Raw genomic sequence first — 15,777 nt, forward strand, 5'->3', positions numbered from 1 at the left:
GAGTTTCAGGAATACCCCCTGACCGAACAGGACACATCCATCAAGATTGTGTACGATGGTGATTGATATCTGACTTTTGTAGTACTTTTTCTGTACAACTGGGAGTGCTATTCCTCTTCAGTTTAGTGGTGCAATCACCCTTTGAATCTGTGGGCGCTGTTGAAGAATTGCAGAGGAAAACAGCCCCAACCAGGCAGTCCTATGTGGTGGATGCAAGGTGTCCAGTTGGGCGCATTTGCCTCAGCCTTCCCATGCATTCAAATGATGTGGGGACCTGTTGATTTCATGTTTAGGCACCTGACGAAAGCTGGATTACAGTATTGGATTATAGACCCTCTTGGGCCACCGTCTTGGTTGGAGTCCAGCAGATCAATACAAAGCCTTTTGAACTCATTGTGTGGAGCTATGCAGGTAACTTGATTATCAAGGCAGAAGAACTACTTCTAAGCACTATCTGAAGACCAGCCTGAGGATTATTTATTCTACATAGGGGTCATGCACCTCTTCTTATTTTCTATATCTATAAATATATAGCGACCTCAGAGCTATCAAGGTGGGCTCCAGACTCTCATCCTTTTTGACTTATCATTTTGCCATGACAATCATTTGAAATAGATATTTAAATTAATTGGAATGGGAGAGGGCATTCTACCGCCATCTGGACTACTCTTTTATTTTATTTGTTAGAACATTAGTTGCTTTGGGTCCAGCTTTCTTTTATCCTGAGCTGGGGCGACTTTCCCCCCGGAGAACAGGACAATGTGATGGGAAACTTGATCTTGTAACGTTTCTTAAACAGAACCACCAACTTCTGATAGAGTACTGGGTCGGGGTTTCCCTAAAGAAATATGTATTTTAATCTCAATTTACACTTTTAAAGGAATCCTGTCGAGCAATTGTCTTGTTATCATATTGGTTGTTTTTGTAAGCTTTTTATACTGAATTGTATATAGTTGTTTAAATTGATTTAATTCCTACAGTCCATTTAAAATAATTTACCTGTTTCTCCTACAGGTTATACTGTCCATGGTGCGTTTCCTCTAATTAGGAATGATGTGGTTAGTGTGAAAACTATTTTTTTTATTTATTCATCACAACCAAATTGCTGTATAATCTTTAAGCAGATAAAACAATCACTATAATCCCTATGTCAGACAATGCATGGCATAAAGCAGGATTTGCATTGTCAGGTGAAAAGTCCATGCGGCTGTTCTGTTGATAAGGCACTGGGAGACGGTGTGGTTTGTCAAAGTTGAAAATAATTTTTTTGTAAAGTTGGCAAAATGTTATGGGAAATTTCACAAAGTGTGCAATTTGCTTTACAATTCAGTTGTATGATAAAAAACTTTCCACAGGTTAAATTTACAGATAACATTTATGAAAGTTTTTGCATTTTCCATAGAAACATTTCAATAAACTTGCCGAAAAAATAATATTCTGTTTGTGTTACAATTTAGCTGGGAGCAGATAGTGAAATGTATCAATGAATATAGAAAAAAAAGCTTTAGCCAGGCAAATGTTAGTCAGAAAGCATAACTTTCTCAAAGTGGAAACATTGGTAACCGTGCTGGCCGAAAGATACATTTTACACTCCTTTGTAATCAACATGTGATCTCTGTCTATGAGGTCATTTGTCAAAGAGCTAAGAAGTACTTTCATTAGAAAGAGAATTTGAAATGAAGACTAAAAACAAGAAAGCAGCAATTTGGTAGAAATGTCATGAGATAAACTAATATATAGTAGCACTTTAAGAGAAATAATTTAATTTGAGATGGCATACATTGTTTTTAAGTACACATTTCATTGCAATATTATGTGATAAAAATGTTGTGATGGCTCGGTAGACTAATACATTTACTGTAATGATTCATGTTTCACCCTTATGGTCACTGGTTCTAGTCCTTGTATACCCATTCAGCTTTTCATCCTCCCAAGGTCGCTAAAATGTCTACCATTCCGTCTGGTAGTAATACACAAACCTCTTTCAGCAACCAAAACCTGTGGGTGAATGTGTGCACCTTACAAACATGCATGTTATTTAAAATGAACATGAAAAACGGCGAGCTGGGCAATTCATATGCGGTATACGCCAGTATCTTCTTTAGGTCTAGTTTGACTTTGTAGCGGTCTTAAATCGTATTTTTATCAACTCTTTAAAATATGCGTGGATTGGACTTGCTTCTGCTCAGAGGAGTGTTTTTCTCCCACCCCATGCCGTTGGCTGTCTGGTCATCATTCCTGCTCCTGTGGAGTGCTTACATTGCAAGTGTAAGTATTTATAATACTTGGGAGCTTGCAATCCCCGTATGCAAGTGTCTCTAATTTCCTCCTTGCAGGCTGCTTGTGACATCTCTAGTGGTCTGTAATATAGAAGTGACATAGGCGATCATCTGTAATAAGTTATTACAGTTGAGTTCTGATGTCATAAAGCCTGCTGCCAGACCCAGGAGCCTTGGTGAATGGAACATAACGGAGCATAATTACAGCTGCTGTTTAAACAAGAATAAAAGGGGAATTGTCTTTTTCTTCCTTTAATGTTTTTCTAAAACAAATAGTGATGAACAAGAAGGAGATGTGCAGCAGTACGTTTATTTTTTTGCACACTAAAGGTTTTAACAGGAAAAACAGAAATCCCCAGCATTTTCTATACATTCTGAGTTGCAGCATATGTTGAATAACTAATTTAACATTAAACTGATATCTTTCTGCACCGAATACGTTTTTTGACGTGTTTACTTTCTGCTTGATTGTGCGTTTATTCTTCATGTCTGCAATCATACTATCCATTTAATAAAGAGCAAGCCACCAAAGATTTAAATGGTTTGTGGCAAGGGTGAACTTCAGACCATCTATTACAATAAATAAAATAAACGCTGCCATACATTATTAGGATATTTTAAGTCACCTTTGAGTTCCATGACCTTATAAAAGACCTCAGCCTTTAGCTTTGATCCTCTATATAGTTAAGTAACTCCTCGGTGACTTGCAATATCCTTAAAATGTACAGCATGGGGTACTTTATACCATGTATATCTTAAATGTACTTTAGATCATCAAGCTAATTCTTTATCACTTAGCTGCATAGTATATAGAAGGAATATATGACATCACAATGCAAACATTTACAACGCATGCTTTTACAATGTAGCTTTTACATGGCAACTACCATTACATCGCTTGATTTTACAATGCATGCCATTAGAATGCATTTTTAAAAAACCATTACAACGCATCGAAATTACAACACATAACACTTTTAGGGTAAGTGTTGGGTAGTGTAGGAATAAAAATTACTATTCCAACTCCAGTGAGTGCAACAGTAGGGAAAGTGTTGGATAGCTTAGAGGTTAGAAATTACTATTCCCATCTACCCCAAAACCCATACCCACCCTAAAACTAAAAAATCTCCAATACTTAGCTTCTAATGCATTGTAATGGCATGAGATGTGTAGGCTGTTGTGTTGAAACAGTTGCGTTGTAAAAGCAGTGTGATGTAATGGCGGTGTTGTAAAGGATTTTTCCTATATAGAAGGCTATTGTTTTATGTTTAGTAATGTACTGTCTGATTTCAAGCAGTATGACACTTGTGGAATACAGTACAGCACTGTCTCTCTGGGTAAGTGGAGCCTAGAAACTGATCTCTGTGTCTTGTTTTATTACGCACCTGTAATAGATGTTAGAATCAGAGATGAAATTTAAAAAAATAAAGTAGGTGTGGGGAAAGGGAGTACGAGTGTCTTGGAGCAGAATTATATAGTTTTACATTCCAAAACAGGCTACCCAGGCCTATCTCAAATTAGCAGTGCAACGCCTGACTTCATGCAATTATTTTATATGATGATGATAGTGTGTTGCACTCAGGTGGTCACCTGGATCCATGTTTTCAGGACATCATGTTTGATGTTTCCAGTCATTAGTTTTCAACTTACTACAAGTTGTGTTCTGGGAGGAGTAGGTCTTGGTTGGCTTCAACGGAATCAAGTGGAATGACATTGCTGATAATAGTAATTTTAACTGAAAAGTCAAGAACTAAAAACTTGGGCCCACATTTACTAATTCAGTTTGTGTTGGTGCTCGTGCAACACAATATATAGCATAAATGTATTTATTTACATTTGCTCAGCACTAAATTGCATTGCATCACTTGACCACCCACTCAAGTGTCAGTAAATGTGAGCAGTGGTGTCTTGGCGACATCTAGCAAGGGGGCTAGTTTGAAATACCTCTTGAATGCTGCAATGTCAGTAAAATGTGAACATATGTCTGGGGCTGTGCTTTTTCAGTCTAGCCTAAGACTATGCATGCGTTGCCGCCTGCGAGAACTCATGTTAGCTTACAGAGGCCTTAAATGCTGCCCATTGCTTAACAATGGTTGGCTTCAATGTCACTTTCATGTTCTAGCTTCTTTTTGGTCACCTGCTTTAGGCTTCCTTCTTTGTGAGCCTGTCTTTCCAATAGAGCATGGAAGCATTACGCATGTCCTTCCACTGTTTATTTGTTTGGGCTTTACTGTTTTTTATGTTTAAACAATCTACACGAGTGTATGTTTTTCGGCTGTCTCTCTCCTGTACTTCTCCCCCTTCTGTGTTCCTCCCCATTCCCTCACTTCCGTCTTCCATTGTCCGTGTGCCTGCCCTCAGCCCCTCCCGACCAACCTCCATTGTCCATTTGCTAGCCCATAGCCCCTTTGTGACCACTGTCTGTTTTCTGCCCGATTGCCCATATTCCATATATCCCACCCACATTGTCGAACCCATGAGGAACATGGACTTCAGACCTTTACACAGCTCTTGGAACATCAGGGAAGCAAAAAAAGGAGGCTCAGACGAGGATGGTCACCACCTTCCCAGAAGTGTCCTCCCATGTCCAGCGACAGCATGTGAAAAACATATTGGTCAACACAGAAAGAGAATTTCAAAGTGACTGCGACCCACAAGCAGTAGATAATTTGCTCCCATGTTGTGAACTTTCATTCAGCACTACATGCACTGAGAGTTCATGATTTCCTTGCTATCTCCCTCATACAATACTTACCATTTTCAAATATGTGCCTCCACGCTCTGTGTGGCCCCCCACAGCTGCCAGCTGGCTGTAAAAGCACAGAAACGTATCTCTTCTTCCAAGGTATGACTAAAGAGCAGACTTCAAGGGTTGTTTTGTTGCGTCCAGCCTAACAGACATCGAAAGCTGCCAAGAGCTTACATGGGCTAACAGCCAACCTATTGCTCACCTTTAATTGGCTTTATTGTCACTGTCGTTTGCTTGAGTTCTTACTCAACAGCTTCCCACCTTATGTCTGTCCCTCCCTGGAGCTTAGCGTCTTTTCAACTCTCTGATTGGCTGGCTTCTATCGGTCCACTGCGCTTTTCTTTTTGATTTAGGCACTCCATGAGAGTGCATCCTTCTTCCAGCTCTCTCCTTCGTGTGCTTCACCCTTACTAAATACCCACTTTACCTGGACTTTACGTTGCGGGATCCCACTTGTTGGAGACTTTCTCTTGGGTGCTTCTCCTCACGCCAAACTTCCTGCTTCCGCCCCACTCTGTGTCGCTTTCTAGCTTATAGGCTTCTTCCCCATTCCCTTGTGTTGCTCGCCCTCATGTGCTGTTTTTTCTGTTCCTCCCAACCCCTCCCCATTTCTTCCCTTCTACCATCTCCTCCATGGCCTCACACACCCATGGTCTTTTTTTTAAGTTTGTAATTTTAGCTACTTATTTATTTGTTTTTTTAAAATGTATGTATCCATTTCAGATCGTTAAACATAAAAATGTGGCACCTGCCTGATTTTGTAGGCATGCACGTGCAATTACTCATGCACATGCCTACAAAATGATACAGCCTGGTCATTGTGTATTTTTTGCTTTTGGCCATGCTCACAACATTTTACCAGTGCTGTACAAGTTTGCCAAAATGCACAGACTAAGGCAATAGGTCCCAAAGCTGAGTCAATGCTTGTTTATGCCTGCATTCCACATTATGAACAAAGGCTCAGGCCTTGGCCCACAAAGGCTTTTATAGCGCTCAAGAACACCCAGTCGCTGCACTCCCACCACTGGCATTTGAGGCAGAAAGTGTAGTTGGCATCAGTGAAAATGAGATACCCTTCTCCTGTCGGCCCTTAAATCTGCTTTCTGGCTATCGCAGTGGACCAAATGGCTGAAGAATATTTCAGTCCAGAGTCCGGCGGGAAGTAAATTAAGCCTTGGTAAGCATTTTCCTTTAAATATTCCTATTCTTTTTTTAATTCAGTGCAGAGTTTCCTGCTTTGAGTGAAAAGTATTTGTAAAATAAAACATACTTCCAAAGATTAAAAATATTAAATTCAGTGTACAATTCTGAGATATCTCAAGATATGTTTGCTTGTCCTCCAGTATTTTGTAAAAAATGTTTTCTCCATTTTGCATTTTTAAACAATGCTACACAAACGAACACTGGTAAAGCTCATTGTAAAGGCAAGACTTATTTGGCTTTGCCAATGCCTGTTTTATTTTGTATGTGTTGATGTCTATTGTGTGCGTACATTGTGATTGGTGATCTGACATGAGAACTCCCCAAACAGCTCAAGCTGCATGTAGGTGAGACCTGAAAACCTGCACAAGTAGCTTGTTCATAGCAATAGCCTCGTGAGTGACAGCCGGTGGGGAAAGTTTGAGACCTGCTTTGGTGCTTAGACACACTCATTCCAAACCTCATCTTACTACTCTGATCTCCCAATAAACCCTTTCTAGACTCTTCCCTCTTCTATCCCACATTATCCTTTTCAATCCAAATAACAGACTTCGCTCAAATTAACTCATTTCACTATACTAATTACCAGGGCTTTAAGTGGGCCGGGTCTCAAGGGGTCTGAGCACCAGGAGTTTTTTAAAGAGGCCTCGAAACGGGTCTCTATCGGGCTCTGTTTTGAGCCCTGGCACAGGCGGTCCGTTTTTTCCCAGACTGCAGAGACAGCAGTTTACTGTCACTGCAGTCCAGAAAAAAGTGCCAGGGCGCAAAACAGCCAGATAGAGACCCGTTTCTAGACAAGCACATGGATGTGCGCTGCCCACACTGCTCACTTCTCACTAGTGGAGAAGTTACGGCATGACGTCATGCCAGGTGAGCTTTGTGGGGGAAGGGAAATCCTTTAGAGAGAGTAATTTTCTCTCTGGATTTCTCTTCTCTTTCTGAAATGCAAGAGCAGCAACATTGTGGTAGGGTCACCAGGGCTTTAAGTGGAAGCTTTTTCAATATTATATGTAACAAGATATAGTTGCAGCTTATTTATCTTTTGCAACTAATAACCATTGACAAAGCCAATAGTCCTTACTTGTTGTAGGTATGATGTTACTTGTTGCATCACATATCTGGATGCAATGACAGGAACCGCAAAATACAAGTTGGGTGGCACACTATACTGAGCAAAGATTTTTAGCGCAAGTGTTTAAAAGCCACGCCCCTAATTAGTGGCCACGCCCCTTAGAGAGACCCCCCCAGTTTTTTCATCCCACTTAAAGCCCTGCTAATTACTAATCCACCACTAATCCTTTTTGGGTTCTGGAATAGCGTGCTACGAACTAAAAAGCTCTTCAACACCTCGTCAGGGTTAGTAAGCGCTATATAAATGCTAATACAATACAATACATAAGTGTTCTTATGATCCATCTTAATGATACCTTGTTTATCGCCTCTGAAATATGAAGGTCTTTGGTAAACCTATGTTGTTGTTTTTTAATCCGTTTAGTGGAAAGTTACATTTACATGCAGCAAGTGGATTAAACTTCTGTCTTGGAATACCTAATATGTGGCGTGCAAGTTACTCAAAGACGCTTTTTGTCGGTTCAATAACTAACCATGTTGTGTTGGTTGTAAAGCATGTGGCTTACTAGCTAAGGACAGATCTATGTAGGTGGTGCACGAATATGCATATCTTGCTTCCAGAAGCTATTTTGTTACAAAACGAGCTATGCAACAGATGGCTCATTGGAACTTGTGTATTGGACGCAGATCTAAGCAGCAGTACCATTGATTTTCTGAGCCATGTTATTAGACCTGAAGTTTATACACGTCTCTTCCATGTTCATTTAGATTTCAACGAAATTTTGAAGTTTATGTGACAAAGTACTGTATGATCACTGTGCTTATCTGTGGCCAAACCGTCATTGTTCATATGTATCTCAGTAGGTAATGTACCTGTTGCAAGAATCAGTTTCCACCCCGAAGGTTACAGAATTGAGTCACAGGAGGGTCATTTGAGCATTCATCCTTCTGAGGCGAGAGCATGAGAACTATAGAGAGATAGTAAATTCTGTCCTCAGTGCCAAGAGTCGGAGTTCTTCCTTTAGTTTTGGCTAATTAGAAAGGCTGAACTGCTGAGGACACACTTCAATTGCAACCTGTTGGCATCTTTGTGGGATAAATAACGTTTGATAAAAAAAAAACTCGGAGACTCATTTATATCAAGCATTTGCATTGCAGTAGGTCTCTCATTTGCAAAACTTTAAGCTGTTAGCATTGTAAATGACAATGCATTTTATTTCTGTTTTCAAAAACAACACAAATCTATTAGGCATTGTCATTTCTAATGCCAAAAACTCAAACTCTATCAAATGCGAGACCACTTTCATAGTGGCCGCGCCCTTTTCTTTAGACGCTGTTGCCGTATTCAGGTTACAGCGAGCCACATCTAAAGAAAGGGGCATGCCCACGATTAAAGTGAAAGCAGGGCATGGTGCCCTTTTACCAAGAAAATAACATTTGTTTGTGAACAAATGTTTATTGGGTGTAAAGAAAGGGGCGTGGCCACAATGTAAGTAAAAGCATGGTTCGGGAGCTTTCAGTGCAAATAGAAAAAATGGTTTGTATGCAGCCGCTAAAGTAGACCGCGCTGCCAAATGAATTAAATAAAGAAGTACGGCCGCTATACTTAAAGCGGACCGCACTGCCACGGTAAATAATTAAAGAAACGCAGCCCCTATAGTTAAAGCGGACCGCCGTTACCAATAAAAATAAAAGTGGACAGAGTGCTGCTTGTAGGAAAACACGTAGTGGGTGGAATGGGGCAAATCAATGAAGAAAATAGTGCTCACAGACTAGGTAAAGCAGACCACATAACACAAGTAAAAAGTCCAGTCCTCATGGGAGGTTACAAATGCAGACAAGGCGGAACCAAGGAGGGACTACAAACCCATTCACGAATGAAAAGCAACGATTTAGAAAGGACAGTAGCAGGAGCCAGTTGAAAAGATGGGCGAGAAATGTTCGTAGCTTCAGGTTCATGCCTGAATACAGCTTGCCTCGCAGAGCAGCGCATGCGCTGCCCAGGCTCGACCTAAACACTCCGAGAAGGTTGCGTCACATCTGACCCACGCAATGTGGTACAAGCGTGACGCAAACCTCTAAGTCAGATCTTTTAAGCAACTCACGGCCACTTTGCATGGCTCTGAGTGGCTTAAAAAAATCTAGAGTAACACAACAATGTACAAATCGCTGCGTTTGTTACTCTGTCCTTGATAGGCTTTCCATGGACGTTGCATGGGTGTTCCCCTGCATCTCTCATGGATTTTGACGTCCCCCCAGTTTTACAAGAACTTACACCTTACCAGGGGAGGCGTAACATGAAGAAATATCTATTTCTCCTTGTTTCTTCCTCTATGTGTGCTGCTGCAGCATACATAGAAAGAAAAATATGTCTCCCAGGATTGGTTTTGTGCATGAAGGTGCCCCTTCCTGCGCAAAAATATTCCTGCATGTAACACAGGCACATCTGCACCATGGTGCAAGGGTGTCTGTGTTGGCGCTAGGCTGCCAAAAGAGCATCAGTATAAGCCTTAAGGGAAAGGACAGGAATGCGCCGTATTGACTTAAATACAGTGCATTCCTGCCTTTTCCCTGTCACGCAGTGCATAGGGTGACCAACTGGCATTGGTGCAAATTCAGGGCGGTGAGTGTAAAAATTCAGGACAAAGGGTCAAAATTCAGGACACAAATTCAGGACAGGAGGTTACAATTCAGGACAAAACTTTAGGACAATTGGATAAGTTTTACAGACACATCAGAGGTCGCGCAATAGTATATAAGTAAGCCCAGCCATATCCAAACATTCAACCAGTTGCAAACTTAGCCATCATGTATCCTTCCATCTATCATTTCACTCATCCATCCCTTCATTCATCCTTTCACTCATCAATCCATTATCCATCCATCCACCCTTTCACCCTATACATCTGCACACTCATCCATCCACTCTTCTACCCATCCACCCATTCACTCATCCATTCAGCCATTTACCCTTTCACCCATCCAGCCATCCTTTCATTTATTCATCCATCCACCAGTCACTCATCCTTCCACCCATCTACCCTTTCAGTTATCCATCCATCCATCCATCCTTTCATCCATCCATCCTCCCTTTCTCTCTCCATCGACCCTTTCACTTAGCAATCCTTCCTTCCATCCATCCACCCTCCCATCCATCCATCTACTCATCCACTTATGAATCCATCCATTGACCCTATCCCTCATCCATCATTCCTCTCATCCATTTATCCTTTCACTCCTTCACTCATCTATTCATCCTTTTGTCCATCTACCCTCCCTTTCACTCACTCATCCATCCTTACATCCACCCTTTCACTCATCCGTTCATCCATTCACCCTTGCACTTATCAATTCATCAACCCATCCATCCATCATTTACTCATCCATCCACCCACTCACTCATCCACCCTTTTACCCATCCAGCTACCCTTCCACCCATACATCCAGCTATTTACTATTTCTCTCCTCCATCCTTCCAATCACTCATCAATCCATCCATCCTCTCTCATTATCCATCTATTCAATCTTTCATTCATCCATTCACCCTTTCACTAATTCATCCAGCCATCCCTTCACTTACTCACTCGCCCACCTTAACATATTAATTTTTAGCTGAGCCTTTTTGAGAAGAGGCCCATCAAGAACTTCACCCTCGCTGCAGGAGCCATTCCAGGACTGGAACAGAAGCCACCCAGGGCAGAGACAGGATCCACCACAGGGGGGGGACAGGAGCCATCACAGGCGCTGGGCGGGAGGGGGGGGGCAGGAGCCACCACATGGGGGGACAGGAGCCACGAGGTTTGTTTAAACCACGTGCTGTCTCAGTGTAATGGGGCAGGTTCTAGGATGTTTGGGGCCCTGGGATGTGTGAGGCCCCTCTAAATTGCAGAGACATGACGCATTCAGGGCTGTTTGCATCTGAATAGATGCCCCTGCTCCTGAAGCGGCAGCCCCTCCCTCTCAGTCACCTCCAAGCACCTCTTAACAGCTCATCAAGGGCTGGAGGTGTGAGGGTTGCCATCCCACTGTGCCTCTCCAATGCTGCTAGGTATCCCAGCTTGCATCGGAGTCTGCTAAAAACCCGACCCCAACAGCATCAGAGTCAAGAAGGGAGGTGGGTGTTTAAAATTACGGACAAATGGCGTCCGTTAAAGAATCCTTCACGGACAACGGACAGACGGCCGAAATCACGGACTGTCCGTGAAATTTACGGACGGTTGGTCACCCTAGCAGTGCAGCAAAGTGATTTACTGCATTGCACTCTCTGACTTCCTCATAAACGAGCCCCTCAGTGTTCTATGGTGGATAATATAAAACAGACTAAAATATAACAATAGGGCATTTTCTAAGGTGAACGCGTACTTACACAAGCTTTTTCAAAACAATAAATGGAAAAGATACTTGAATGGAAGTTCAAAGGGCAGCAGATTTTGGCTCACAGACAACATAATATGTGAACTTGCAAAGCACGCCCGGCGCTGTATACCTGATATGTATTGTTACCTGACTCAATGTATTGGCCTCAGAAGGATGAAAGACTGAGTAGACCCACTAGGTTTCAAACCTATGACCATGAGGTAAATTACGGATTCTGCAGTGAAGCTATTTATTCTCTGATCCGGTCTGTTACATGCTGGTAGAGTAGCTCAGTGGGTTAGGTGTTCACTGCACATATCTATAGGATTCCTGCTAAGCACATTTTACAGTCTTGGTGAGACTAACATAATATTACATCCATTGACATATAAGATTGGAAAATGCTGCCCAAAGATCCACAGGTGTCAATCCTATTTAACATATTATTAATAGTGCACAAACGTATCCTTATTCCTAAAGTTATATATTCATTTATTTCTGAGTGGCAAGCCATTCAAAGCCAACCAAAATAGCTTTGCGTTGCCTCATAAATATGATTTGATGGTTTGCGCCACCATTACGTTACAAAAAGTGATGCAAGGGTCTCATAAATATGCCCCTAAGTCCCTACAAAAGCTGTGAAAATGCAGCTCTCTCTGTGGACAGTGGTTGTCTCTAAAGTCAGTCCCATGTGACTTTAAAAAAAAGCTTTCTTTGTCATCATATTGGAAGTATATATGATGGCATACGACTAGGCATGTCAACAGCATGGTGTCTATGCACGCTTGTAGACATTACAAGCATTGGCAATACCGATAGGTTCGACTTATCCATGAAAAGTGCAGTTTGTGTCGGTGATCAGTTTAGGCACTCAATAAGTCATCGCAGATGCACGTTTTCACTCATCTTTGCAGTCATGCATCCATCCACCCATTCATGTACTAAACCTGTTTACCATACTTGAATGGTAAACCAACCATGCAGTATTGACAACAGCATTCCATAATGGTTGCCTGGTTTGGAGGAAGTGAGCATGTGGGATGCAGCACACTAGAGGTTAAATGAGTGGCAAGCGGCCTATTAGCACTGTCTAGAGAGCTGTAGTATCCTCTTAAGAAATTCTTAAATAAGGGGGGCGTGGCTTGCGCGCCGCTGCAGTATGGCGTGTTGCGCTTGAGCTCCGGGGCGAGTTGGTCCCGTCGAGCGTTTCTCTCCGTCTCTTCTTGCCCTTCTGACCGGAAGAATCATACACCAGCAGCGGAACATGTGGTGACCTCTACGACGCTGTTTTTCCGCTGTTTTAGCCATCGGAGATATGCTTTCTGCCTCAAACCTCACAGGCGCTCGCATTCCTGAAGAGCGGCCGCCATTTTGCCGCGCATGACGTTCCTGTCATCTGACTTCAGAGGCGCTGCCGCGGATACAATTTTGCAGTGTCAAGTGTCCGACTAAGGGTTTCTACACACGACGTCTAAACTGGTAACATTTATGTTTTTTTTTTATGTTACTCTTTTGCTTCTTGGCTGGTTTTTAAGCTGCTCACAGTTTATTTTTCTCTCAAACTGTTCATGGAGGTGTTCATATCGCTTCATTGAGGTGATTTCCTGCTCAACTATGCTCATACTCGAACCGCTAGATTAGCTTAGCGTGTTTTGAGCGTGAACTGCCACTTTTTTCACTGTCTCTGACTATTTTGCGCAACTTTGGTGTTATAGCCTATTTCAGTGGTATTCTGTTAGGCTCCTACTACATCACTGTCAATATGAATCGGTCCTCGAACAACAAAGACTCTAAGGACCCGGGCACATCTTTGAAAAGACTTAAGTCAGTCTCTCCGACGCCTGAATCTCCTCAGGCAGACAATACTTCCACATTGGACACCATATTGGCACGCCTTAATGAAGTTCATGATATTGCGCAGTCAACAAAAACTAACACTGAATTACTACAAGTGGAAGTGTCTGCTATCAGGAATGACTTTAAAGCCCTTTTCTCTTCGTGTATCAGCGACAGAAACACGAATAAGTTCCGCAGAGGATGGTATGCAAAAGCAATCCAGGTCCCTTTCTCAACTGGAGCGCTCTATGGCGGCGATGCGCAGAGACCTCACGGAGAGGAGGACCGTAATAGGAGATCTAATCTGCGTATTTTTGGCCTACCGGAGGACTCAGAGAAATCATCCTCCTCGATGATTGAGTTCTTATCTCATTGGATTCCGGATACACTTCAATTATCTTTCCACAGAGATTTTGAGATTGAAAGAGCACACTGTGTTCCAACGTTCCGTTCTAAGGCAGCCACCCAGCCAAGAGCAATCATTTTTAAGCCCTTACGACATCAACACACTGAGCTGATTCTGTCTCATATGCGCAAGATTAAACAACTCAACTGGAAGGGTCATCGCATATCCATTTCCCAAGACTTTGCCAGAGACACAGTCATAAGACGGAAAGGTTTCTTAAACCTTCGAAAACGTCTCACCGACTTGGGCATTCCTTTTTCCTTTTCTGGTCCATCCAAGTTTCGCATTACATATAAAGGGCGTTCCAGAATCTTCGATGAACCGGCGGACTTGGCAACGTTCTTAGACAACCAGGAGGAAATAGAAATGGAAATTCAAAGAGCAACTTCGCAGGCTCATGGTGCCTCAGGAACCTGATATGTTTTTCTCTCTATTTCTGGTTGTGTCTTTTTCTGGATAGATACCTCCTCTTTTTTTCCAGCTATGTTTACACGTTGATCTACTCCTCTGCTATTGTACGTCCTATCTCTTTTCTCTTCTCCATACTACTCTTGAATCTCTCCTTCTTTCTCGTATCCGACCTCCCCGTCTTTTTCTCTTGTTTATCCTTCGAGAAGACTTTTTTCAGATCCTTTCAATTTTTTTCTTCTTTCTTTTTTACCCGACTTATCTGGCCTCTTTAGTTTTCGTACCTCTTTATCTTTTCCTTTTTTCTTTCTCTTACCTATTTTTGTTACGGTGTGTTTCATTTATATTGTTGCTGTTTAAACTTACATGTTACCTGCCTTTTTATAACTATTGTTTGCAGATTTATTGTCTGTAATTAATGTATTATTACTTCTTTCACTAGCATTTTTTCTTACATTTGCCTTCTACTAGGTATCATTATATTATAGCTGTGTAGAATTCTCCTTATTCTTTCCGCTCCTTTTCATCTTCCCTCTCTGTTTCTTCCTCGTCTCTATATGCTGTTCTCATGCACCTCTTTTTTTTCCTTATACAATTCCACTTTATAGTATAGTTATATGCAGGTGTTTTTTATTATTAATATGCGGTTTCAGTGCATATTTGTTACTGTATTCACAAAATGATATATGTTATTTAGGCTGTTTCGTACATAATTAAACTTTTATTACATTTTATATTATTGTTATTTAATATATGATCTTGTTCTCGCTGTGATATTGCTAGTCTACTCTGAGTTGTATTATTCTTCTTATAGCAATTTAGTACTTCATTATCAAAATGTATTTCTATTAGTATGGTTTTTTTTTCATTGTTTTTTTATCTCATTGACAGTTGTTTTTTAATAGTGGGCTATTCTTCTTTACCAACTTTTGCTCCTAGTACGGGTCTCCTACTCGCCTTTTCCACGTTCTCCCTTGCATGATATGGGTCTCTTTTAGACCTCCCCCTCTGCCTCTTCTCTTTCTCTTTTCTAGTCTTTCTTCTCCTCTTCTGTCTTTTCTTTTTTCCTGGTTCTCCCACATGGATGCTCCCGTAACATCTATTTTGATTAATGGTTGGTCTACTATATTTTTGAACTTCGCCCTTTCTCTGTTATCAATGTTGTCTTCGTTTGTATCCCCTTTTGTTATATGCCAGGTTTAAATGTATTATCCCTTAATGTTAAGGGTTTGAATCATCCGGTGAAACGATCTAAAATCTTAGATTATTGTAAGTCTCTCTCGGCAGACTTAGTCCTATTTCAAGAATCTAAGATCACTAGTAGAGAAGCGTTATTCTTAAAGAAAGAATGGGTGTCGGATGTGTCTTGTTCGGATGCTTCTGGTAAACGCAATGGTGTGGTTACGTTAGTTTCGAGGAATTCAGGTTTATCAATTCTCTCTTCTGAGCATGATTCCGAGGGTCGCTGGCTC

The sequence above is a fragment of the Lissotriton vulgaris genome, chromosome 5 (assembly GCF_964263255.1).
Source record: "Lissotriton vulgaris chromosome 5, aLisVul1.2, whole genome shotgun sequence".
NCBI classification, from domain to species: domain Eukaryota; kingdom Metazoa; phylum Chordata; class Amphibia; order Caudata; family Salamandridae; genus Lissotriton; species Lissotriton vulgaris.